This window comes from Brachyistius frenatus, unplaced genomic scaffold (genome assembly GCF_029030835.1).
Source record: "Brachyistius frenatus isolate BFR_SWC_R1_liver_20210118 unplaced genomic scaffold, ASM2903083v1 Contig_29, whole genome shotgun sequence".
Taxonomy (NCBI): domain Eukaryota; kingdom Metazoa; phylum Chordata; class Actinopteri; family Embiotocidae; genus Brachyistius; species Brachyistius frenatus.
In genome coordinates, this window is record NW_027210628.1 from 4,174,021 (window position 1) to 4,182,314 (window position 8,294).

Sequence of the window (8,294 nt, forward strand, 5' to 3'; positions counted from 1 at the left end):
CATCAAAAGGAAATTGATATAATAAGGCTTAATCGGTGACATTCTGATGGCTAATGACCCCAAAATTAACTGTCGGGTTAGATTAGACAGCTCAATGCTTAACACTAACCTACCAGAATTGATATGCTACTGAATTTTGCTTTCAAAGGGAGGTTTTGGAGAAACTCTTTAGATGCCAGCAGAGGGATAGTGACAGAGAAACACCAGACAGGGAAAGCTGAGACGGTTCTCCTCTGTAGTCCTCCTCTCCCACAGAGGCTTAAGTTTCTTGGCTGTGACTGATGGACAATAACAAGGAAGCCCTACCCCTCCATATTTCATAGTTATGTGTTGTCATCATGCTGCTGGTTTTGTTCACATGCAATCTGGAATACTGTTATTGGACTTCAAATGAAATGGAAAAACCACATGCTCGTTTGTTTTAGACAGTCTTGACATGAATATTTCAAAAAAAATTTTTAGAGGTTGTTTTATCTTTAGCTCTGCAAAGATGACAACGTCAGTCAGTCAGTCGGTCGGTCGCTCCACCATTTGGTCCAGACATAACTATCTTGACAGCTGTTTGTTTTTTTGTATCCAAGAAGATGAATCTTAATGACATTTTGGACGTGTCCTCAAGCACTGGGAGGATTATATTTGCATTCATTAGTGAAATATCTCGACAACTGTCACGTGCAGTGCTATAAAATTACTACAGACATTTGTGTTCCTCACATGATGAATTGTAATCACTCTGTTGATCCTTCAACTTTTCATTCAATGTTTTCTTCTCTGTTTTCTAACACTCTAAATTAAGATAGGTTAGTGGGATGAGTTATATCAGTTGCCCAACTGATCAGTTGAATTTGCATTTGTTGCTCCCATAGATGACATTATGAACTCATAGTTGTCATGGCTTGGATCAATGTTGAACTCTTCTGGTCGGAACATCAGCATAAAAGGTTAAACACATCTGTTAATATTTGGTTCTTTGATTAAAAAGGTCAATGGTAAAAATCCTTTTTACATAAAACTAATATTCCCAAAGTGGTTTTTAGTAAGAAGCATTCAATTATCTCCTTTAAAACTACACTAATGGTGGGTGTTAGGTCAAGATTACACTGCTGAGTAAGATAAAAACACAATCTGCTAATTAAATCAGTTCATTTAAATTTTAAGTGTAAGTTCAGCAAATTAGGCACCATAGTTTAATCTCACTACTAAAAAATATGAAATGTTAGATTGCTTAAAAAGAAGTAATCGATCACACAAAATATTAGATGTTGACTCGATGCATGTCACGCTGCCAGTTTACATTTAATCCAAATAAATCAGTTCTAATCATACACATAAATTCGTTAAGTCTCTTTTAAATAGACTAGATCAGAGGTCTTCAACAGAATATCAATATCAATATCAATATCCCCCTATGGGTCCGCGGAGGTACTGCAGGGGTTCTGTGATATTTTTGGTAGATTAAACAATTTTCCAATTTTTTTTAGTTTTTTTTTCCCCAAATGTTTTTTCCACAAATTTAAATGTCTTTAAATACACATTAACATGAATCCAACATATTGTAGCGAATGGATAAATGGAGGCAGAAGATGTTATCTTTCAGTCAGAAATGGACACATTCAGCAACACAGGAGCTCTCTCAAGATGGGCACCGGTTCACTCACAGCCTGAGACTAACCTGAACCTGTCCCTCAAAGCCTCCTGCACTCCTCCAGTTTAATATAAAACACAATTTTATACAATATATATGGTAGGGGGTCCGTGCTCCATCTCTCTGTCAGTTTGGGGGTCCTTGGCCTGAAAAACGTTGAAGACCCCTGGACTAGATTGTTTTACTTTTCTCGGTATTGCAACAAAATAGATTTTGGTATCTTGGAGCCAGAAGTGACCATATTTGGACAAGCTAGGGAGGAGCGAGTGGCAGATTTAACTTGATCAGACTGGGAACCGAAGGACAAGTACGTCCGCCCACCCGTAGTGGAACTCCATGTCAATCAAAGAAGACAAGACCTGAAATATACTGCTCTTTGAGGCCTAATATCAAATTGATTATGGGATTTTATTCCGATGGACCGCCAGAAATATAATCAGAAGTGAATTAACATATTTACTAATGGAAAAAATGTCTTGAAATTGTATTTAATGTGGCGTTGCAGGATTGTGTCAGCTGATAGAGGCTCACATAACAGGTTTTAAAGTGATTTGGATGTTTATTGACGAAATGCAACTTTTGGAGTTATTGTTAACTTGTGATGATTTTATAATCCAGGAGAGTGACATGTTTCTACAGTATGTAAGTAACCCTGAGGAGACTGTTGAAAGAGAAAATAGAAATGTGAATATCAGATTGGGGAAAAACACCTCGGGAACGAACAGCTCCTCCCACTTTGTGACTCTGTTGTCATCTTCTTGGCATGATGACTTTAGCTCAAAGCACTGCGGTGCTTTTGGAGCCGAGTCACGGAGACGCTAACGAGGCTATATATTCTTAGCCTTGTTTTTTCAAAGCTTAAAATCTACAAAGAAGACATTCCTGTTGTTTTTTCAGCAGAGATATTCCCTCAAATATACGAGAACTGCCTAAAAACCTCGCAGGCATCTGTGTCTGTAAATCTCTACATGCATCGTCCTTCTGATGAAAAGAGTGGGCAAATTCAAGACTTAATGTGTTTCTTCTTTCCAGGCGTGCACAGCATGTATACTATTTTGAGTGGCTGTATGTTTATTTGCTCTTGAACATATGTAGTTTAATCATGTTAAGAGGCTCATTTTCAGGATATTTTTCTTCACCTCTGAACGTGTTGGGTTCATAATGGGGCCATTGACCAGCTTGAGTTCACCTCACACTCCCACTGACACCTGCAACACCCCTGCAAATTGGCAGGCGGCTGTGGTTTAATATATCGTCCTGTGAGGAGTTCATAAATCTCTGGCAACCCGGCTAATAGTGCAGCTCTGAATCCACTGAAGAGAGAAGGCCACTCCAGATGCACACTCACAAAAATAAGATCTTTATTTATGTATGTCCTGCATTTCAAAATACAAGTACTGAGGACTTTTCAATGTAGAAAGAGAAAGGGAAAACAACAGACTGATGGAAAAGAGTATCCGAAATATGCTTATAGATACATTCAAAAATAAAAGTTGCAGTCGAATAAGTGGAGTCTTTTTGATAGAGACAAATAAGAAAACACCCCAAAAATATAAGAACTGACATGATATATGGATGCAATTTAGAAAACGTCAAGCTACCCAATAATGAGGTATCCTGTATTCAGCTATATATTTTCTAGCCTGTAAAATATAAGCCTGTTGGTAACCACAAAGTGAAAGTTTGTAACTCTAGATGACCTTGCAGTCACATGGCCAGCAGCTTCAACGTGTTAATGAAAATGACACATACTCAGCTCAACCTGAAACCCGAGGCTTAAACAAACACACACAAATCACTGCCCCGATGTGTCCAACAGCACCTCCACACTGCCGGGTCTCAGAGACGACGAGGGCGAAGGAGCCCTTTCCCCTCCCCCGTCCTTGCAGGTAAATACACCTGTATATTCAGAATTTTATGCAAACATTACATAAATATTGTCACAGAGTCGTTGACATAAAGTTGGAGTCTGCTGACTGCTGGTGCCTCCTGAAGTTTACAGCCAAACACAAAGAGCGCTCTGTGGAGCATGTCAGCATTCACACATGCACTCACACTTGAACAGCAGTAACACACATTGTGTTGGAGTCCTGCCGCGACTAACATTCGCAACCATGTTCACAATATATACCAGACTTAATTTCTCCTCTAAATATTTAGATACCTCCTAAATCATCTCATGTTTCCCAGGTGGATTTATTTTGATTATGTTCAAAGAACTTTGTGCTGACTTTGCCTTTTTTCCAAACACAAGCAGTGTGTGTGTGTGTGTGTGTGTGTGTGTGTGTGTGTGTGTGTGTGTGTGTGTGTGTGTGTGTGTGTGTGTGTGTGTGTGTGTGTGTGTGTGTGTGTGTGAGAGAGAGTGTGAGGGCCCATGTGCTAGTGATTTCACCACTCTCGTCTGTGTACGTTGGGATGACGGGCTGAGGTCCGAGTACCGGCACCACCACTGTCAACAGGAACCCTGAAGCGGTGGATAAAAAGGTGTGTTGGGTCCTGATTGGCTGATTGGCTGTTGCTCTTGTGAGGTCTGATACTGAAAAGAGTGTCATGCTCTTCTCAGTTTCTGAAAAGGTTATTCTGAGCACAGCTTTACAACATTTACATGAACAATGAAATGATTTGGTGGCAAATGCACAGTATAGCCACCAATAAATATAATTTCCAAAAGAGCAGAACGCGCAGCATCAGAGAAGGAGTTTGACATTCCTGGGAATGTTCTCTTTTTTGCTGAATTGGTCACTCAATAACCCCCATGTTACATCAGCAGTATCCTTTTTATACTTTCTTTTATGTTGGAATTAAACAAGTAGTTAGGTTGCAGTTTAAACCACCTGAATACCCTCTCCTCATGCTCTAGCAGTGTTAAGTGTGAGTGAATCATTGGTAGCTGGGGAAAATACAAAAGGCTCTCTCTAAAGCCATTGTTTTGTCTGTAAAAAAATGGCGGGCTCCAATGAAGAGGAACCGGTCTTTATGAAGATATGAAGGGCTTATTCTAAGATAACGAAAACACAACAATTTTTAGTTTCTGTTGATTATACATTTATCAATAAAAGATTAGGAATATTACATTTCATTTCTTTCAAAACAACCCTCTAAATCTCACCAAAGAACGTTTAAATGTGTGAATTTTGTTGTCTTAGTGCAGAGATAGTTTACCCCATATTTGTGCAATGCTAAGGCAACAGACAAAAATCCGAGTGGTCTCAATCTTATTATTTCACTCTTCACAAAAAATGGAAAAGGTCTATTTCGCCACCTGCTGAAATATTGCCTTAAAGAAATTCAAGTTGCACTTTTGCAGGTTAAAATGTATGTAATGTAGTTTTGCTGAATTTAGAATGCATTACCATTGCAGATTTTTGTATTGTATTGTTTACGTGTCCACTGTAATCTTACCCTGAAGTGTGTTTCTAGAAGCCCCATTCAATCAGATGAGTCAGTGAGCAGGTGCAGACGGCCTCACGGACCTCTGCAGTCCAGGATGTTGCTGTCTGTCTAAAGGCGCCTCTGGTGTTTGTCTGGTTCAACCAGACCGAATTCACATAAGACCTGTTGTGGCCCGTTTGTCTCCTTCAGGCAGATTCTTCTGGGGTTATGTAAGTCTTTGGGTGTGAGCAAAGGAGACTGGAAATGTCTTCAAATCCGAGTGGATGTGCTCGAGGTCATCTGATCAGGGAATGACACGCTGTCAGTCTGAGGAATGTTATGACAGGATCCACATCCTCTTTAGTGCCGAACAGTTGTTCCAAATAATACTATGAGCACTATTAATCTTTTCTATAAGCAGGGAGGGGGAAAAGGTGCAAACAGCAAATTCCACTAAAACAGTGGATTTATTATGATAGCTGGAGCCATTCCTTTTCTAATAGCTGTTCATATTCAGAACGTTGACTTTTACCGTCCACAGATGTGCACCTGTTATAATTAACATGACATGCTCTTCACATACATGTACACATGGACATACTGTGAGTGTTTGTGTGACCTATAAGGACTTGAAGGTCTTGGATGGTTTCCCTGAGTTGATCCAGAGGGGGGCACTGTCTCAAAAGGCATTAGACTTTACAACATCACCAAGTCCCAGGATGTGTTGGTGCTCTGTAACATGGGTTAAAATGTGGTGCAGAATCTATCTAAAAAAAAAAACAACAATGCATCTTATACAATCATAGTGACTATACAACTGATATTTGCTGCAGGTGCAACCAGATAAAATAATTGATTACGTTACAGTATTTCTTATGTGGGTGCCTCAAAAATATCCTCTGCAAATGTTACTTGTTATTTAACTACAGAGCAAAGACAAGTCTTGCAGTCTTAATGGTTGACAACTCAAGAGGAAACTGGAGTTCTGATTCATGAAATCCTTATTTATGAGGCCTGAGGAATGTATTTGTATATTGTTTAGTTTCTCATTTTAATGATAATGGCATCAGGAGAAGGCCCAAAAAAGCCTGACCTCATCACAGTGAGCAGCTCCTGTGTGCGTACAGTTCACACTTCCTGTTTTTGGCGAAACCAGCTCTCAAACTCGCACAATTATTCTGAGATCATGTTTGGATGTCGGAGTAACAATCCTCTCGAGCATCATGCGTGTAGAGAATTTAATTGGGAGTTTTGCTTTCACATCAGCCAAATTTCATCAGTTTGTGCTGTGTTTTTAGGGTTTCCATTTCCTGTTTTACGTTGATTATGGTTCCAACACTTGAAATCCAAGGTCATCCTTTGGTAACGCAGTCGTTAGTGCAGGTGGCTCCACAGCAGCTTCCAGTAGATGGTAGTAGTGGGTAACTCTAAAGGAGGTTTGTGGATTCGACTGCAGAGGGTGTTTGATTTTGATTATTACTCAAAGTAATATGTGTACTTTGCTTCTTGCAGGACAAACTGATATTGTGATCATTTGTAAAGGACATTAATGATGCTATTTGGGTGAGCTGGTTCTTTCAGCATTTTAGGTGTCTAAAAGACAAAAATGTATCTGTTCTAATAACAGAGTACAGTCATCACATTCAAGGTGATGAAAGTGGTAATAAAGCTGTAACTCTTTTCCTACAGTCCTAAGCCTTAATCTGTCACTGCAATATGGATACAGACAGGAAATGAAGAATGAAAGAATGCATGACACGAAGTATCTATGTACTGTTTACTACTGTTTACTATTTTACTTAGTCCTGCAGGACCTACAGCGCTGTTGAAAGTCAGTGCTAGCATCAATATCACTGGGGAGTGCCTTGAGCTTTTGAAATTACTTCTCGTATCATTTTAAACCTGCATTCAGTGAATGGCAACAGTAGTGTTGTAGGGTAAAACAATGGGCTGGTGATTGGAACTGTTGACCGTGGTGATATAAAAATATTGATCATCTTATCTATGGTTTTATGAAGTGGAAAGTTTAAAGCTCCCATATTTTACACCTTTCAGTGTTGTTTTTCTTCAGTCTTGATATATTGATATTATTTTGTGGTTTTGGGTACCAAAAATTGCCGACCAAGATCAGGCTGATTTGTATCTGTGTGTTTAAGGCACTTTGATATCAATGACCCTCTCTTCTGATTGGCTGACTCTTTTGAGTGGCACACATCCAGGCCAACCACAGGTATTCTGGTCCAGGTTCTGGTCATCTCACATCTAGACTACTGTAACTCCCTCCTGGCAGGTCTACCTGTTAGCGCCATCCGACCTCTGCAGCTCATCCAGAATGCAGCAGCTCGACTGGTCTTTAACCTCCTAAATTCACTCCCTCTACTCCGCTCCTCCGCTGCTCTCTTCACTGGTTACCAGTAGCCGCCTGCATCCATTTCAAAACATTGGTACTTGCGTACCGTGCTGTGAACAGATCGGGTCCAGTCTACATCCAGGACATGGTCCAACCCTACATCCCAGCCCGCTCCCTCCGCTCTGCTTCTACCAACCGGCTTGTTGCTCCCTCACTGTGAGCTAAACACTCAACAAAATCACGACTGTTTGCTGTCCTGGCTCCTAAATGGTAGAATGAGCTCCCCACCGACATCAGGACAGCAGAAACTCTGTACATCTTCCACCGCAAACTAAAAACACACCTCTTCAGACTTTACCTTGAACAGTAGAACTTTAGTAGAACTTAAATGGCACTTACTGATAGAACTTTGTAGTTTGGCTTTCTTGAAGAAATTGTATTTTCTTGATTCTTGTTTGTTCTGGGTTTTGTACCCTCATGGTTGAAATGCACTTATTGTAAGTTGCTTTGGATAAAAGTGTCAGCTAAATGAAATGTAATGTAATGTAATATTCTTTGGCCTAGTAGCTTGTTAGCGCTGCATCGAAATGACCACTCTGTTTTTTTTCTGCATAAAAAGTTGGACATTTGGGCAATTTGAAGATGGACATATGACATGATTATGAGCATGTGACATCACAAACTTACTAAAGTTCAAATGGCACCGTTGCTGAATGCAAGCTGTGCTAATTTTTTTCTTGGACCGAGTGTTTTGACTCACAGTATTACCTGTATATAGCACCCAGAACGGCTTTATAATCAAAATGGATTTGGAAATCTGAATTTATATAATATGGGACCTTTAAGTTATACATCTAAAGTGTAGATACACTGTACTCTACTTACAGTGCTTACCTTTTTATGGCCACAAATACATCGCAGCCTGCT